At 37.1% G+C, this 16,079-nt stretch overlaps 1 long non-coding RNA gene across 1 annotated transcript; it reads left to right on the top strand.

The window, feature by feature from the left end:
* The first annotated feature begins 3,190 nt into the window (after positions 1-3,190).
* On the top strand, positions 3,191-7,535 carry LOC149136144 (uncharacterized). Its single transcript, XR_016241604.1, has 2 exons — positions 3,191-3,314; positions 5,957-7,535. It is a non-coding gene; the product is annotated as an uncharacterized LOC149136144 (long non-coding RNA).
* Positions 7,536-16,079: the final 8,544 nt, after the last annotated feature.

Below are 16,079 nucleotides of genomic sequence, written 5' to 3'. Positions count from 1 at the left end.
TTAAGACCTAAAAAGTTCTCAACATGAAATATAGCAGCATACCAAAAACGTGAGCGGGCAAGACATTTAAAATCACCTAAAAAAATCATTACTAAACAGGAACCAGGTTTCGGATTTAACAAATTCTTACCATTTGTCTATTCCTCATCAGCCTGATTTGTAATGTAGCAGTAATTTTCAGAATCCTATACATATATTTGTATGTATGTGTATATATATATATATATATATATATATATATATATATACTGTTGAAAAATTTCATTATTCAGCTTGCGAAGACTTATTGGGGCAAGCGAAATCAAAATCGTGATGGCACCTGTGCCCAGCGTCGCCTTTCTGGCACTTGTGCCCGCAGCATGTGTATGGACCTTTGAGTGGGATCGTTGCCGGTGCCCCTGGACTGGCTCTTGTGCGGGTGGCACATAAAATACACCATTGAGCGTGGCCGTTGCTAGTACCGCCTGACTGGCCATCATAGGATTTTCGTGCAAGATCGTTGCCAGTGCCCCTGGACTGGCTCTTGTGCGAGGCCGACGTAGGATTTTCAAGCGAGATCATTGCCAGTGCCCCTGGACTGGCTCTTGTGCAGGTGACACACGAAATGCACCATTCTGGGCGTGGCCCTGGACTGGCTCTTGTGTGGGGCCGTCGAAGGATTTTCGAGCGAGATCGTTGCCAGTGCCCCTGAACTGGCTCTTCTGCGGGACCGTCGTAGCATTTTCGAGCGAGATCGTTGCCAGTGCCCCTGGACTGGCTCATGTGTGGGTGACACATGAAATGCACCATTTTGGGCGTGGCCGTTGCCAGTGCCGCCTGACTGGCCTTCGTGGGATTTTCAATCGAGATCGTTGCCAGTGCCCCTGGACTGGCTCATGTGCGGGTGACACATGAAATGCACCATTTTGGGCGTGGCCGTTGCCAGTGCCGCCTGGCTGGCCTTCGTGGGATTTTCGATCGGGATCGTTGCCAGTGCCCCGGGACTGGCTCTTGTGCGGGTGACACATGAAAATTTTCGAGCAAGATCGTTGCCAGTGCCCCTGGACTGGCTCTTGTGCGGGTGACACATGAAAATTTTCGAGCAAGATCGTTGCCAGTGCCCCGGGACTGGCTCTTGTGCGGGGCTGTCATAGGATTTTCGAGCGAGATCATTGCCAGTGCCCCTGAACTGGCTCTTGTGCGGGTGACACATGAAAATTTTCGAGCAAGATCGTTGCCAGTGCCCCTGGACTGGCTCTTGTGCGGGTGACACATGAAAATTTTCGAGCAAGATCGTTGCCAGTGCCCCTGGACTGGCTCTTGTGCGGGTGACACATGAAAATTTTCGAGCAAGATCGTTGCCAGTGCCCCTGGACTGGCTCTTGTGCGGGTGACACATGAAATGCACCACTTTGAGTGTGACCGTTGCCAGTGCCGCCTGGCTGGCCTTCGTGGGATTTTCGAGCAAGATCGTTGCCAGTGCCCCTGGACTGGCTCTTGTGCGGGTGGCACATAAAATGCACCATTTTGAGCGTGGCCGTTGCCAGTACCGCCTGACTGGCCTTCGTGCGGGTGACACGTAAAAGCACCCACTACACTCTCTGAGTGGTTGGCGTTAGGAAGGGTATCCAGCTGTAGAAACTCTGCCAAATCAGATTGGAGCCTGGTGTAGCCATCTGGTTTCACCAGTCCTCAGTCAAATCGTCCAACCCATGCTAGCATGGAAAGCAGACGTTAAACGATGATGATGATGATGTATAAATATACCATAAACAAGTATAAAAAATGGAGGAAAAAGATGTTGAATCAAAATTAGATTTAATATAAAATTTGATTCAATACATACGTATGTTTCGAAAGACAATACAAATATGTGAGAAGAAATTATAATCGTAGTAATTATAATTAAATTTATGCATTGTCATTCTCATCAGTGTGAGGAATTTTTTGGAAGAACATCAAAAAAGGTTTAATAAGATAAAATACAATAAGAGTGAATACAAATGGTGTAATAGGGAAAAATTGGATATTTACAAACAAGTTATAAAAGGAAAAAATAATGATAATAATAGTGAGAGAGACGAAAAAGAAAAAGGAAGACATATCAATATGTATGCAAGTCTATATGTGCAGTAAACTATAACATAAAAATAAAAATGTAATGGATTAGAAGAAATTGCCAAAGTGAAATCACTTAAAATGGCATTCCTGGATGATGTAAGAGACCAAAAGTATATGCAAATAGTTCTGGATAAACTTGATGAACTAATTACTTGGTCATGAAGTTAAAAGCATGAAGCATGAAAGTTGCACAATATGATGCTTGTCAGAGGTCAGTAAAAACAACAAAAGTTCAAAATAGGAGAATCTATGCCAGTGGTTAAATACAAACCTGCAAAAAGTTTAGAATGATAGTATGCTAACTTCTCCAAGAAGACAAGAAGACTGAGATCATCACACAAGAATTATGGATTACAAGTAATAGTTGTTGAAATTTACAAAGCTGTAAAGGTGCAAACAGTCATGATGATGTAAAATTACAAAACAATTTGTCAGATGTCAAAATTGCAAAAACTTGGTGCAGAGAAATTGTAATTTCACACATAATTCCTTAATGATGCTTCAGTTTTCTCTAATATGCAATTTGTAACACCTTACATTTCTCCTTGCTCAGTATACCTGATGCTTAGCTTCTTTACTGGCTACATGGCATTGCTCCCTGTTGGTCCTATTTTTCCATTCTTTCTAGGCTTTATTTACAGTACTATTTCAGGAATTTGGCACCTTCCATATGTTTAGAGTCTTGTCTCCATATCCTCCTCCTCCTTGTCAAATTCTTCAACTGGTATTTTTTCTGATCATTCATCTGTTTGAAGGCTTATGATATGTTTTTGAAATTAGATGCATCCTCATGGCTAAGAACAAGGCACCTCAGACACAACCACCACTTGTTTTCAAACATTCTAGTCTCATGTTGCAGCTGTATATTCTGCCAGGGTTCCTTGACATCCATATTCTATCTATATCTTTATTACCTGCAAGCCCATTTTCCATCTGCTCAGCCCTCAAGGATATAAAGATGGTCAAAATATTGCAGGTCAAATGTAGATTATATATAAATTAGTTAAACTTAGACATATTAATTTATAGAAATAACCTTAAATCAAAAGCTAAAGATTTTTATTCTTTGATGCAAAATTGCTTTTGGTGGGTTTTTTTAAAGTGTTTGCTAAAATATGTTCTATCTCTTCTTGCAGGACATGAAGAACACTGAAAGAATTGTAAAGCTCATTAAGTCGCTTCTCTGGGAGATGTCAGATACATATACGGGACAGGTATTTGTACTATAAGCTACAAAATATGAAATACTTTAGCATTTAATTGCTTCATTGCACAATAAAATTGTAGGTAAAAACTTTTCAGATGAGTTATTACCACTAATAATAATTTCTTTTTATAACTTCAAAAACATTTTTTACATTTTATTCATTCTTGCTTTGAAAAGAGATGAAGTCAACATTCTCAAAACATTAATAAAAATGTTCTTCAAAACAATAAAAGTTTTATAAAAACATATAATTTGTGTTGAGCTACTGACCAGCATGTTATTGCCATTGAGTAAAGTTTTTTTTAAATCTGTTTGCACCAGTTTACCTGACAGACAAAAACAATTACTCCAGTAAAAAAATATATTCACTGTTATTAATTTATTTTTCCATCCTCATCAAAAAATAACTATGTTTTTAACAGACAGTGAACACCTACTTTGAAAAAGCTTTCAGATTATGGTGCCAAAGTCTGGGATTCAAATATTGCACAAGACATTTTTTGAAACAGTTTTCATCAGGTGTTTTCAATTTGAACATATTGCAATTACAATATACATATTGTAAGAAATCATTTGAAAATATTTAGATTTTGAAATTTAATTCAAGCTGAAAAATGCATTAAAAAAAGGCTAATGTGAAAATTGTGTACAGTATATTTTTATTATTCATTAAGCATACAGATTGATTGTTCTTGTTCTTGCATGTAAAACAGTAAAATCGTGAAGATTGAGATATTAATCACTATAACATCGCATATTGACACAATGGTTACAAATTTATTTATTGCTCCTCATTTTTCCTTTTCCTTCTTCGCATTTTATTCTAATGGAAGAATAAATTGAAAAGAGTATTAATTTTATCAAGTTTTTAATTCTTAAAGTTTTTTCCTACAAATATCTGCAACCGTTATCAAATCCTAAATTTCATGAAACTGTAGTTCAAATAGTTTTGCTGTTTGGTGAGAGTTATTCCTTTTATCTTTCCTCTTTTATTTTACTTAGTTTTCTCATTTTCATCTCATCTTTATTCTTTCTTCGCGGTTTTTTTTTTTGTGTGTGTTTGAACATGTTTTATATTTCATTCTTTTTTTCTTTCCCTATATTCTTCCATCTTATTCTCTCCCCACATTCTTCTTCCTTCCTTTATTTTCTTCAAAATCAGATAAAGTAAAATATTGTATATAAAATTCATAATTCTATAATGATTCAGCTAACATATTTTCAGAAAAGAAAAAATATGAACCAAGTTTTTGAACATCTATATAATACAAAATACCAAATGAGAAGTAACTAGTCCCACTGAGTTTTTTAATTTGAAGAACAGATGGATTTGGAAAATGCATAAAGAAGTTTTCTTTTTTCAATTTAAAAACAATCATATTACTTATAGGACTTCAGTAAAATATTTGTAATAAAAACTTTTAGAGGTTACCATATTCAGAATATCAGCTTTTAAACAGTGGTAGAAATTTATTGTAATGTAGTTTGGCTATTTTGCAAGTAGTTTGTATCCTCAGCAAAAATGTTAAAGCCTATTTGCTTGAAAACATTCGATATTTCATTCTAATAGAAGAATAATTTGAAAAGAGTATTAATTTTATCAAGTTTTTAGCTCTTAAAGTTTTTTCCTACAAATATCTGCAACTGTTATCAAATCTTAAATTTCATGAAACTAAACTGAAAGTAATCACTTTTGTGTGTGAGGAAAAATTTAGCCTCATTTTAGAAAGAATTTTCTATATTTTCTATAAAAAGAATTTCTATTTGCTCCATGAGTTCATTTTTTTGCATTTTATTGAGTGAATTTCTCTAGAATTTTTCTTTCCAAGCATAATGATAGTTAGTACTTCAAACTGTAAGAGTTTGGTGATATAATTTATTGATGATCTATTTATTTATTGATAATTTAATTAGAAAAAGAGAGCTTGAATTTGGATAAATAATCGTAGATATTTCAGTGTCATCTGTTAACACCAGCAATCTAATTGTTGATATTGCATCAATACTTTTATTAGGAAATAGCATTAAAATGTATTTATTACAATAAGAGTAAATAACACTTATTTCTTGGGCCTTATAAAACCTTTGAATGGAAAAAATGACAACATATATTGGAATTCTTTTTCTGATGGAAATTGTACAGCTTCCAAGTTACAGAGACTAACAGGAGTGCAAATTCAGCTCAAAGACAGGAAATCAATGCCCAAAAATTGATGTCTTCTTATCAACTTAACTGCATTCAAACTACCTTGACAGGTGAGAGTAATTTGACAAGTAAAAAACATATTCACACTGTATGCCAATGATCATTATGTTGCATTAGCAAAGTACCAAGATGTCAGAATCATTAGAGCATTGGAAAAAGACCTTTTGGTATTTCTTCCTGCAAAGATCAGCTTTGCCTTTCAGCCTTTTGGAGATCAATAAAATAAAGTACCAATCAAGTTACCAGAGTCAAATTCATTGACTCACCACTTCACCTAAAATTGCAAGCCTTTTAGAAGCAATTATATAGCAGACAATATTTGTTTGCAATTTTCAACAGCTAATTTTACACATGTTTTTTTTGCTTTCATTGTCAGTCTTTTTCTTCTTATAAAAATAACCATTTTTGCTTTATATATGTATATTTTTTTTTTTTTTTTGCAGAATAATTAACTATGGAAAATTTTGACCAAACACACACACACACACACTTCTCCACTTTTGGAAGTGGCATGGAATTCTCCTTCAAATATGCTCCAGAAGGACAAACAAGATTTCAGACTTCCTCAACATCAGCAGAAGGATGGTAGAAAAGATCGGAAAGGAGCTGGAAGATTCAGGATGCAGCAGAGAGGAAAACCCTTGATCAACGATCTGACACCATCAGAATGACAGAATTCATCACTGAAATCTAAGAGATCATTGACAATGATCATAGCAAGTTGATGCGTGCCATTGCAAGAGAGAAAGGTGCAGACAGAAAGCTCATCAGGCTGGTATGCATGAGAACATTTGCTACTTTACATACAAGATAAGGAAGGGACAATTTCTGTCTAAGGTGATGCAGGAAAAGTGACTCAAGTACACCAAGGAGCTGAGCAACAAGTTGAAACACCTGCTGGAGCCAGACATGCTGTGAGTCTTCTCCTATGAAAAGAATTTCTATCAAAGCCATAAGATCAACTTCCAGAATAACAGATGGTTTGTTCTTTCACCCAAGGACATGCTCAGTGTCACTAGCAGTGAAGGTGACATCATGCCACCCCACTTCTTTCCTGAGAGCTTCAGGCTGAATACCGACGGCTACATCCATGATGTTCTGAGTGAGATAGTGAAGGCCTGAATCAACCAGGTAGCTGCAGGAAGGTCATACGTATGGCAACAAGACTCTCTGCCCTGCAACACCAGCCAGAAGACCCAAGCCTGGCTGTCAGAGAATTTCTTCGATCACACAGCACCTGACATTTAGCCTCCCAACTCGCCTGACTGCAACCCCATCAACTTCCTTGTGTAGGGCACAGTGGAACAAGAGACCAACAAATCCAGTTGCAACATGATGATCTGAGAGCCAGGATTACTAGGGCCTTCAGAGGCCTAAAATAGGAGATAGTGATGAAGGTCTGTGGCCAGTTTAGAGGTTGTGTGAAGGCTGTCATTGAGGCCAAAGGCAGGTTCATCAAGTGAGATCAACAGAACATGTCGTGAAGACAAACTGACTCAAATTTGATGAATATCTCCCAAAAAATAGAAACACTTATATTTTTTCCTGAGACAGGAACACCAACCACATGCTGTACATCCAAAAAAAAAATACAGTCATATTTTTCATTAGAATTTCCAGCAGGGAATTTCTAACAGGATTAGATTTGTATAGAGAAAGCACTACAGGACTTTAAGAGTCAATGAAAGAATTTTTAAGAAAATGACATCAAAGCAATTATTTCCTATCTTTAATTTTTCTTCTACTCATAGATTTTTCTCTTTCTAGTTCTTTCTAGTTTATATTTATTGGAATATAAATATTATCTACATAAAGCATTTAATTAAAATGACAAGGAATTGATATACAGTATACAGAGATAATTCACCTTGAAAGCAAATTTTACTTCATTAAAAACAAAGAACTTAATGAATAATTAGAAAAATTCTCATTTTTGTGAGATGCTTGTGATTTTAAACAAACTGCCATTCTTTTCATGATCCACTTCTTGGTAGCAATTAAAAAAAATTACACAACACAAAATCTCTCATCACCTTAAATTACAGTAAATCCTGTTGATCCCTTTCCAAGGACATTTCTACCAAATTAATCCTCCTATCCATAAGTCCTTGAGATGGCTTTGTAAGCAGTACTTTTGCAAAGAAAACAACATTCACTGACCATTTTGCTTCTAATTTCACATTGTAATGTGAAATTCCAAGCACAACCGCACAAGCAACCAGACTCCTTTACCAATCTCTCTCAGACATATACATTTTGAGTCCAAAAGCACCTCTGATTATGTCCCTTCTTTTACCCTCAGACAGTGCTCAGTAGCTAACTTCTATCCTCACCAAACTCTGATCATGCCACAGTATATCTCATGCCAAAGAAGGGAAACCCTGTCAACTATTCATGTAATGCTTCCAACAATCTCTCTTTTTGAGACTCTACATCTGTGATCACCAGTATGCTTCCATAGATCACCAGTCTGCTTCCAACAGATACCTGTTCTCTCCTGTCATCTTTGATGTTGTTATATTTGATATCAACAAAGCTTTGGACGTTTCTGACTTGAGAATCTACTAGCTAAGCTGTCTGCTTATAGCATTCATACATCTCTCATCTCTTACAAATTGGTGGCAACATATATCTATATAATCTTAGATTGGAAGCTTAGTCATGTTACAGCATGCAATCAAAGGACTCTCACTAAAGACTATGTACCATAGATAGGCTTTGTCCTCACATTTTTCTTCTTATATATTAACTTGTTTGCTGTTGCTACAACATTAATTTCTCAGAAGATTATACCATACTTCACTTTTCCTTAACCTTTCACATAGAAAGACATAGTCCAAATGCAACCTAAACACCTCATATCAAACTTGTTGTCTGTTTCAACATTACAATTATAGCTTATATCTAAAAACAATCTTGTATCTCAACCTCTCTAGTTCTGAACATGTTGTACAGTTGCTACAAAGGCCTCCTGATTATGATGATCTTCCTTGAGAATTCCATCTATATACAAAACAAATATTATAGGCATAGGCGTGACTGCATGGTTAAGAAGTTTGCTTCCCAACTACATGGTTCTTGTCCCACTGTGTAGCACCTTGGGCAAATATCTTCTATGACACCCCTAAGCAAACCAAAGCCTTGTGAGTAGATTTGGTACGCAGAAACTAAAAAAACTCATCATATGTGTATATATATATATAAGCATGTGTGTGTGAGTGAGTGTATTTTTGTCTTTCCTTGTCTTGAGATTGCATGATAGTTGTAAATGAGTGTCACTGTCATGCAAGTGGCATCAGTCATATTGACTATTCTGTGAAAATGTGTCTGGTCATGAGGAAATACCTTGCTTAGAAACAGGTGAGAGTTGGTGTCACAAAGGGCATCTGACTGTAGAAATTCTGTCTCAACAAACTCCATAGATATTAGACAATAATGAAGATGATGCTGATAATATATATATACACATATATGTAAAGACCCCTTTCAGTCACAAACGATTATAGATTGCACCTAGGAAGTTCCCTCAGAAGCACAAGTACAGGCAAGGTTGTTTGTGGAAGACCAGCAGTGGCCCCTATATACCAGTCTCCCCTCTCCATGCCACTGATGTTGTTCAAGGGAAAAGCAGAGGCCAATACAGCTTGGCACCAGTGATGTCGCAACTCATTTCTACAGCTGAGGGAACTGGAGCAACATGAAAAAGAAGTGTCTTGCTCTAGAACACAAAACAGTTCAGTCAGAGAATGAAACTCACAACCTCACAATTGTAAGCCCAACATTCTAACCACTAAGCTATGCGGCTTCACTTGAGATATATATATATATATATATATATATATATATATATATATATATATATTGCTTAATAAAGAGAATGAATGGGAGGAAGAGAGTCTGCCGCATGTCGACCCAACAGAGGGACCAGCTATCCTTATTAACAGTACCTTGATAGATAAAGCGATCAAGAGTATGAAGACAGGGAAAGCCCCCCGCCCATCAGGAACCACTGCAGAGATGCTCAAAATATCTGGCAGTGTCAGCTATAGCCTAGTCACCCATATAGTTAACCAGATGATACACGGAGGAGTCATACCCAATGACTGGTGTAGCAGCACCATAGTCAACTGCTACAAAGGTAAAAGTGACGCTCTAGACACAAACAATTATAGAGGTATCAAGTTGTTGGACCAGGTAATAAAGGTCATGGCCCAACAAATTAGGGAGAGAGTCAGTTTAGATGAGATGCAGTTTGGGTTCGTTCCAGGAAAAAGCACCACTGATGCTATATTTCTGGTAAGACAGCTGCAGGAGAAATACCTAGCCAAAGATAAACCTCTGTACCAGGCTTTCGTTGACATGGAGAAAGCCTTTGACAGGGTCCCCTGATCCCTCATCTAGTGGTCAATGGGGATAGATTAGTGGTTAGTGAGAGATGTGCAAGCCATGTACAGGGATGCTGTCAGTAAGGTGAGGGTTGGTGATGAGTACAGTGAAGAATTCCGGGTTGAGGTAGGGGTCCACTAAGGTTCAGTCCTCAGCCCCCTCCTATTTATCATAGTCCTCCAGGCAATAACACAGGAATTCAAGACGGGAAGCCCCTGGGAGCTCCTCTATGCTCATGACCTTGCCCTAATTGCTGAGTCACTATCAGAACTAGAGGAGAAGTTTCAGGTGTGGAAGCAAGGACTAGACTCAAAGGGCCTTAGAGTCGACCTAGCTAAAACCAAAGTTCTAATAAGTAGGAAGGTAGACAAAACACAAACCCCTTCAGGTAGATGGCCTGCTCGATCTGTAGAAAAGGCGTAGGTAGAAACTCCGTAAGATGTATCCAGTGTAAGCTATGGACACATAAGAGGTGCAGCAATATCAAAGGAAGGCTAACTAGCAAGATAGTTTTTGTATGTGGCAGATGCTCAGGAGCAATAAACACTGAAAATGTGCAGAAAACAACCTTTGCCACACCCCAGGGAGAAAAACTAGAAGTAGTTGATAGCTTCCGCTACCTAGGTGACCAAGTTTGTAGTGGGGGAGGGTGCACTGAAAGTGTAGCTGCTAGAATAAGAATAGCCTGGGCAAAGTTCAGAGAGCTCTTACCTCTGCTGGTGACAAAGGGCCTCTCACTCAGAGTAAAAGGCAGACTGTATGATGCATGTGTATGAACAGCCATGCTACATGGCAGTGAAACATGGGCCGTGACTGCTGAGGACATGCGTAAGCTCACAAGAAACGAAGCCAGTATGCTCCGATGGATGTGTAATGTCAATGTGCATACTCGACAGAGTGTAAGTACCTTGAGAGAAAAGTTAGACGTAAGAAGCATCAGTTGTGGTGTGCAAGAGAGACGATTGAGCTGGTATGGACATGTGGCAAGAATAGATGAGGATAGCTGTGTGAAAAAGTGCCACACCCTAGCAGTTGAGGGAACCTGTGAAAGAGGTAGACCCAGGAAGACCTGGGGTGAGGTGGTGAAGCACGACCTTCGAAATTTAGGCCTCACCAAGGCAATGACCAGTGACCGGGACCTTTGGAAATATGCAGTACATGAGAAGACCCAGCAAGGCAAGTGAGAGCATAATCTGTGATCTCTGCCAGAAGTGTAACCAGCTCACTAATCCATATCTTTACTTCATTGGACACTAAAAACCCTGATTGCAAAGACCTGTTGAGGCAAGTGAATTTGGAATCTGAAATCGAAATTGAACTGAATCTGACAACTGGCACCCATGCCAACCTCTCCTTCATTGGACACTAAACTCTGCTTCCACAGACCTGTTGGGGCAAGTGAAATCGAAATTGAACCATATTCGATGACTGGCACCTGTGCCAGTGGAGCACTAAAAGCACTGTCCAAGCATGTTCATTGCCAGAGCAGCTGTCTGGCTTCCATGCTAGTGGCCTGTAAATAGCACCATTTGAGTGTAATCGTTACCAGCGTCACCTTCTAGCACTTGTGCTGGTGGCACGTTAGAAAATCATTCGAGCAAGGTTGTCGCCAGTGCCGCTAGACTGGCTCCCGTGCAGGTGGCACATAAAAAACACCTTTTGAGTAAAGCAGTTGCCAGTACCGTGTGACTGGCCCTCGTGCCGGTGGCACGTAAAAGCACCCACTACACTCTCGGAGTGGTTGGCATTAGGAAGGGCATCCAGCTGTAGAAACTCTGTCAGATCAGATTGGAGCCTGGTGCAGCCATCCGGTTCACCAGTCCTCAGTTAAATCGTCCAACTCATGCTAGCATGGAAAGCGGACCTTAAACGATGATGATGATATATAGAAATATATAATTTAGAGAAAAGAACCAAAGTTCATAAACTTATCCATGAAAATCCACAGTCACATATATAAAAATTTAATAAGTAAATACACTAAAAAGAACTATAATAAAATACAAAGTAATAAACATTAAAATAATAAAACAACTACACGTGTTTCATAACCAAATTTTCAAATAGAAAATAAAATAAAATCGATTAAACTAAATCAATCGAAAATCAATTCTATTCAAAAATATAGCTAATCTTTGGGTCCTTTTCTCTAAATTATATATTTATATATTATATACTGTGAAACTTAATTTAATTTTAATTCTTGATAAATTGAATTTAATTGAGTTTTTACCTGTAAATTTGGATTTTTATCCCTAATATTATTATTATTATTATATATATATATATGTGGAGGCGCAATGGCCCAGTGGTTAGGGCAGCGGACTCGCGGTCATAGGATCGCGGTTTCGATTCCCAGACTGGGCGTTGTGAGTGTTTATTGAGCGAAAACACCTAAAGCTCCACGAGGCTCCGGCAGGGGATGGTGGCGAACCCTGCTGTACTCTTTCACCGCAACTTTCTCTCACTCTGACTTCCTGTTTCTGTTGTGCCTGTAATTCAAAGGGTCAGCCTTGTCACACTGTGTCACGCTGAATATCCCCGAGAACTACGTTAAGGATACACGTGTCTGTGGAGTGCTCAGCCACTTGCATGTTAATTTCATGAGCAGGCTGTTCCGTTGATCGGATCAACTGAACCCTCGACGTCGTAAGTGACGGAGTGCCAGCAATATATATATATATATATATAAGGTTTTTAACTTTTAAATTTTCATATTCAAAAGAGACAGAGACTTCAAACTCGATATATCGATTTATTCACCACTCTATGTTAACATTTCTGTGCCAAACTTATCCAGTGACTGGTCCATTGGATTTAGACATTTGGCACTTCTTCAGGAGTGGTTACCAACCGAACAAAACACGAAAAAACACATACATAATGATCATTAAATCCTTAGAATCTCGTTAGATGGATAAGTATACGGGTAAAGTGTATGTATGCATATGTATACGGGTAATATAGTATAGTAAAGAGAAATAAACAAAATTATAAATTAATCTTGTGGAAATTCACAGGAGAGCAATAAAAGTAGAAAAATTAAGGAGTTATCTCCCCTATAATAACAAAGATGAAATCTAACGAGATTCTAAGGATTTAATGATCGTTATGTATGTGTTTTTTCGTGTTTTGTTCGGTTGGTAACCACTCCTGAAGAAGTGCCAAATGTCTAAATCCAATGGACCAGTCACTGGATAAGTTTGGCACAGAAATGTTAACATAGAGTGGTGAATAAATCGATATATCGAGTTTGAAGTCTCTGTCTCTTTTGAATATGAAAATTTAAAAGTTAAAAACCTTATAATATAAATATAAACTGTGAGAACGACCCTTAAGGAATCTAGTTAATGATCCCCTAAGGTAAGTTCTTATGCTATATTGGTAACAGTTGCTACATCCTCTGGAAAATTATAATATATATATATATATATATATATATATATATATATATATATATATATATGTGTGTGTGTGTGTGTATATATATATATATATATATATATATATATATATACACTCACATACACAGAACAAAACTGCATCCCAAACATTATCCTCCTTCTGCAGATCTGCAAACTCTTCATCTCTGATCAAGTGTATACTTTGTACAAAGCTGAAGATAGAACAACAATAGAGTATTGCTTCCATGTCTAAGAAAGCACTCTTACTATACACAGACACTTAAGCTACATCCAAATAGAAGCCAACTGATTGACAAAGACTTGTTCACCAACAAACTATAACCTCTGTCCAAATAATGTGCCTTCACTATATGAACTATATATCCACTTCACCCATCTCTCCTCCTCTTATCACTCGTACTGCACTAACCATTTTATCCAATCCTTTTCCTCATGACATCACCTGCTGGAACCTCTTTCTCATCCACTTTTGTCTTGCAGATGTTGCACTGAACATTAACTGCATCAATTCCACCAATCTTTGAGGGCCTGCAAAAGTCATGACTAACTCATTAAAACTAGGTTTACTAAAACAGAACAATTTCATAGAATTTTATGTTTGTATAATGTTAAAATGAACATGTCCAACTATACAACTGATTATGTAAAATGCTTTCTTTCTGGTCATTACCTGGGACAGCTGTATGTACAGTTAGAAAAATAAACTTTAAGGCAATTGACTTGAGCTATAAATTTAAATAAGTACCCAGTCGTTGACACAAAATATATAACCAAAATATCGAAATGTAATCTTACAACAAATTCTCACGTTTATGAGAATTTCCAAATTATTCAACAGCAGTCAAAAATACACACAAGTTTCAGAAGAAAGTGGCACATTCCATACAGTACCACATATAACACTGGATTAAATAAAAGATAAATACAAGTTATCAAAGCTGTCTGATGATAGTAATAAGTGTAGATACTTGGGCCAATCAGAGTGTACTACCCACAACATTTATAATATAGCTTACTTGTAGATTGACATATCTAATTTTCACTTACTGTACTCCACTTAAACCTTTCGAATAAATCATTTCAGATGACTAGGGTTCAGGTGCAACATAATCTTGGAAATGGATAAAAATATAAAAATTGGACAATGAATCTTACTGGTTCATTTCAACTTTTGTCTAATCAAGAGTGCTTTTACATGACTTTAATCTCATTAATGTGTGACTATGAAACTGGTATAAGCTTTCAGTTTTGTAAGATTTAATTTCTATTACATTTACTGTCTCTGTGCTTTATTTCATGACTTTCTGTAATAACTTCAACATGCTTCTCACAAAGATATTTCATCTCTCCACCAAGCACTGTCTTAACAATTTCATCTTTCACAGAATAATTGTTACCTTAGTAGCTCTTTTACCAACTCTCCATTTTCTTTTAATTTGTGGCATTGATGAGGTATGGAATCTTTAGTACACTCTTTAGAAACTCAGTCACAAAATGCCCATCATCAGTTAAATGTTCCCCTTGTACACAGGAGAGTGATGGATCCATATACTGTATTAAAAAGATGCAACTTGGAGATCAGCAACTTTAAATTATTTCAATATGGAGTATAGAGTACCTTTAATCTGTAAAACCTGTTTGTTGTACAATAAACATACCAAATTCACTGTGCTAAGTAGCAAAAAGAATGCCCAGTCAACAAAGCATGCAGAACAGCACTTCTATTGTAACACTGGCATTAGTTATGTTAAAGTATGGAAGTTGAGTGTGAGCACCCCTCAATTATCAAGCAACAGCAACACACTATTTTTTGTCAGAGCTTCGTTTAGAATTTTATACTGTTACTGCTGAGTCAGGTTAGATATTTGAGATGCCACATGTTTTGTGGAAAAGTGAGGTAGAATGTTGCTTCAGTGAGAATTGACACAGGAAAGGAGTTTAGGTATGTTTTGAATAGGTAACCACCTTAGTATAGATAGTGAATGTATACTGTTAGCAGAAAGGTGAGTAATGTAATTAAAATAGACATGATAAATGACAATAAGTGAACTCAAGTAGCCATCCATGATTCTTCCATAAGCAAGATTAACATTCAAGCAAAAGATTTTGTTTTATGCAGTTTTTGTACATATTACATCAAGAACTGATTACAAAAATATCATAACTGGTGATTTCAAAGGCCATGTCAGAAAACACCAGAATAGGTGCACAGAAGCCGTGAGTATTGTACAGGAAATAAAGCATCAAAGTTTATGGAATTCTGTAATACAAATAAACTATAGTTGCCACACAATTCAGAATGCCAACCATGCATTCACCTATCAATCAAGTAGGTATGAGAGACAAATTAATTCTGTTCTTACCAAAGAACAAGACATGAAGATGGTTGTGATCATTAATGTGCTCCTGGGAGTGAAGAAGGAAACAAATGTCAAGCTCAAGGAATGTAAGGAAGCTAAAAGATCCCATAATAAGCAAAAATTCTACTTCGTAGTAACATCTATTTAGACAGAGAGCAGGAGATGCATAGCTTGTCAATTCTAAAAGACAAATGATTTTGGAGATTAGGCACAGCCCCCTTCCTGATCAAAGGAAGGGTGCTATTTTTGTAGGTCAAGAAAAGCAAGGAGCAATGTCAAAAGGTCTAGTATGTATTTATTTAGCTCGGAAACAAACTGAACAATGATGATGAGAAGCATGAAGTATTCAAAATTGCAAGGTAATGTTCTCAAACAAACAAAAGACAATAAAAAAA

The sequence above is a fragment of the Octopus bimaculoides genome, chromosome 4, assembly GCF_046866305.1.
Source record: "Octopus bimaculoides isolate indiv1 chromosome 4, ASM4686630v1, whole genome shotgun sequence".
Taxonomy (NCBI): Eukaryota; Metazoa; Mollusca; class Cephalopoda; order Octopoda; family Octopodidae; genus Octopus; species Octopus bimaculoides.
The sequence above is the reverse complement of the archived record's forward strand: the minus strand, read 5'-3'. Positions and strand labels throughout refer to the sequence as shown.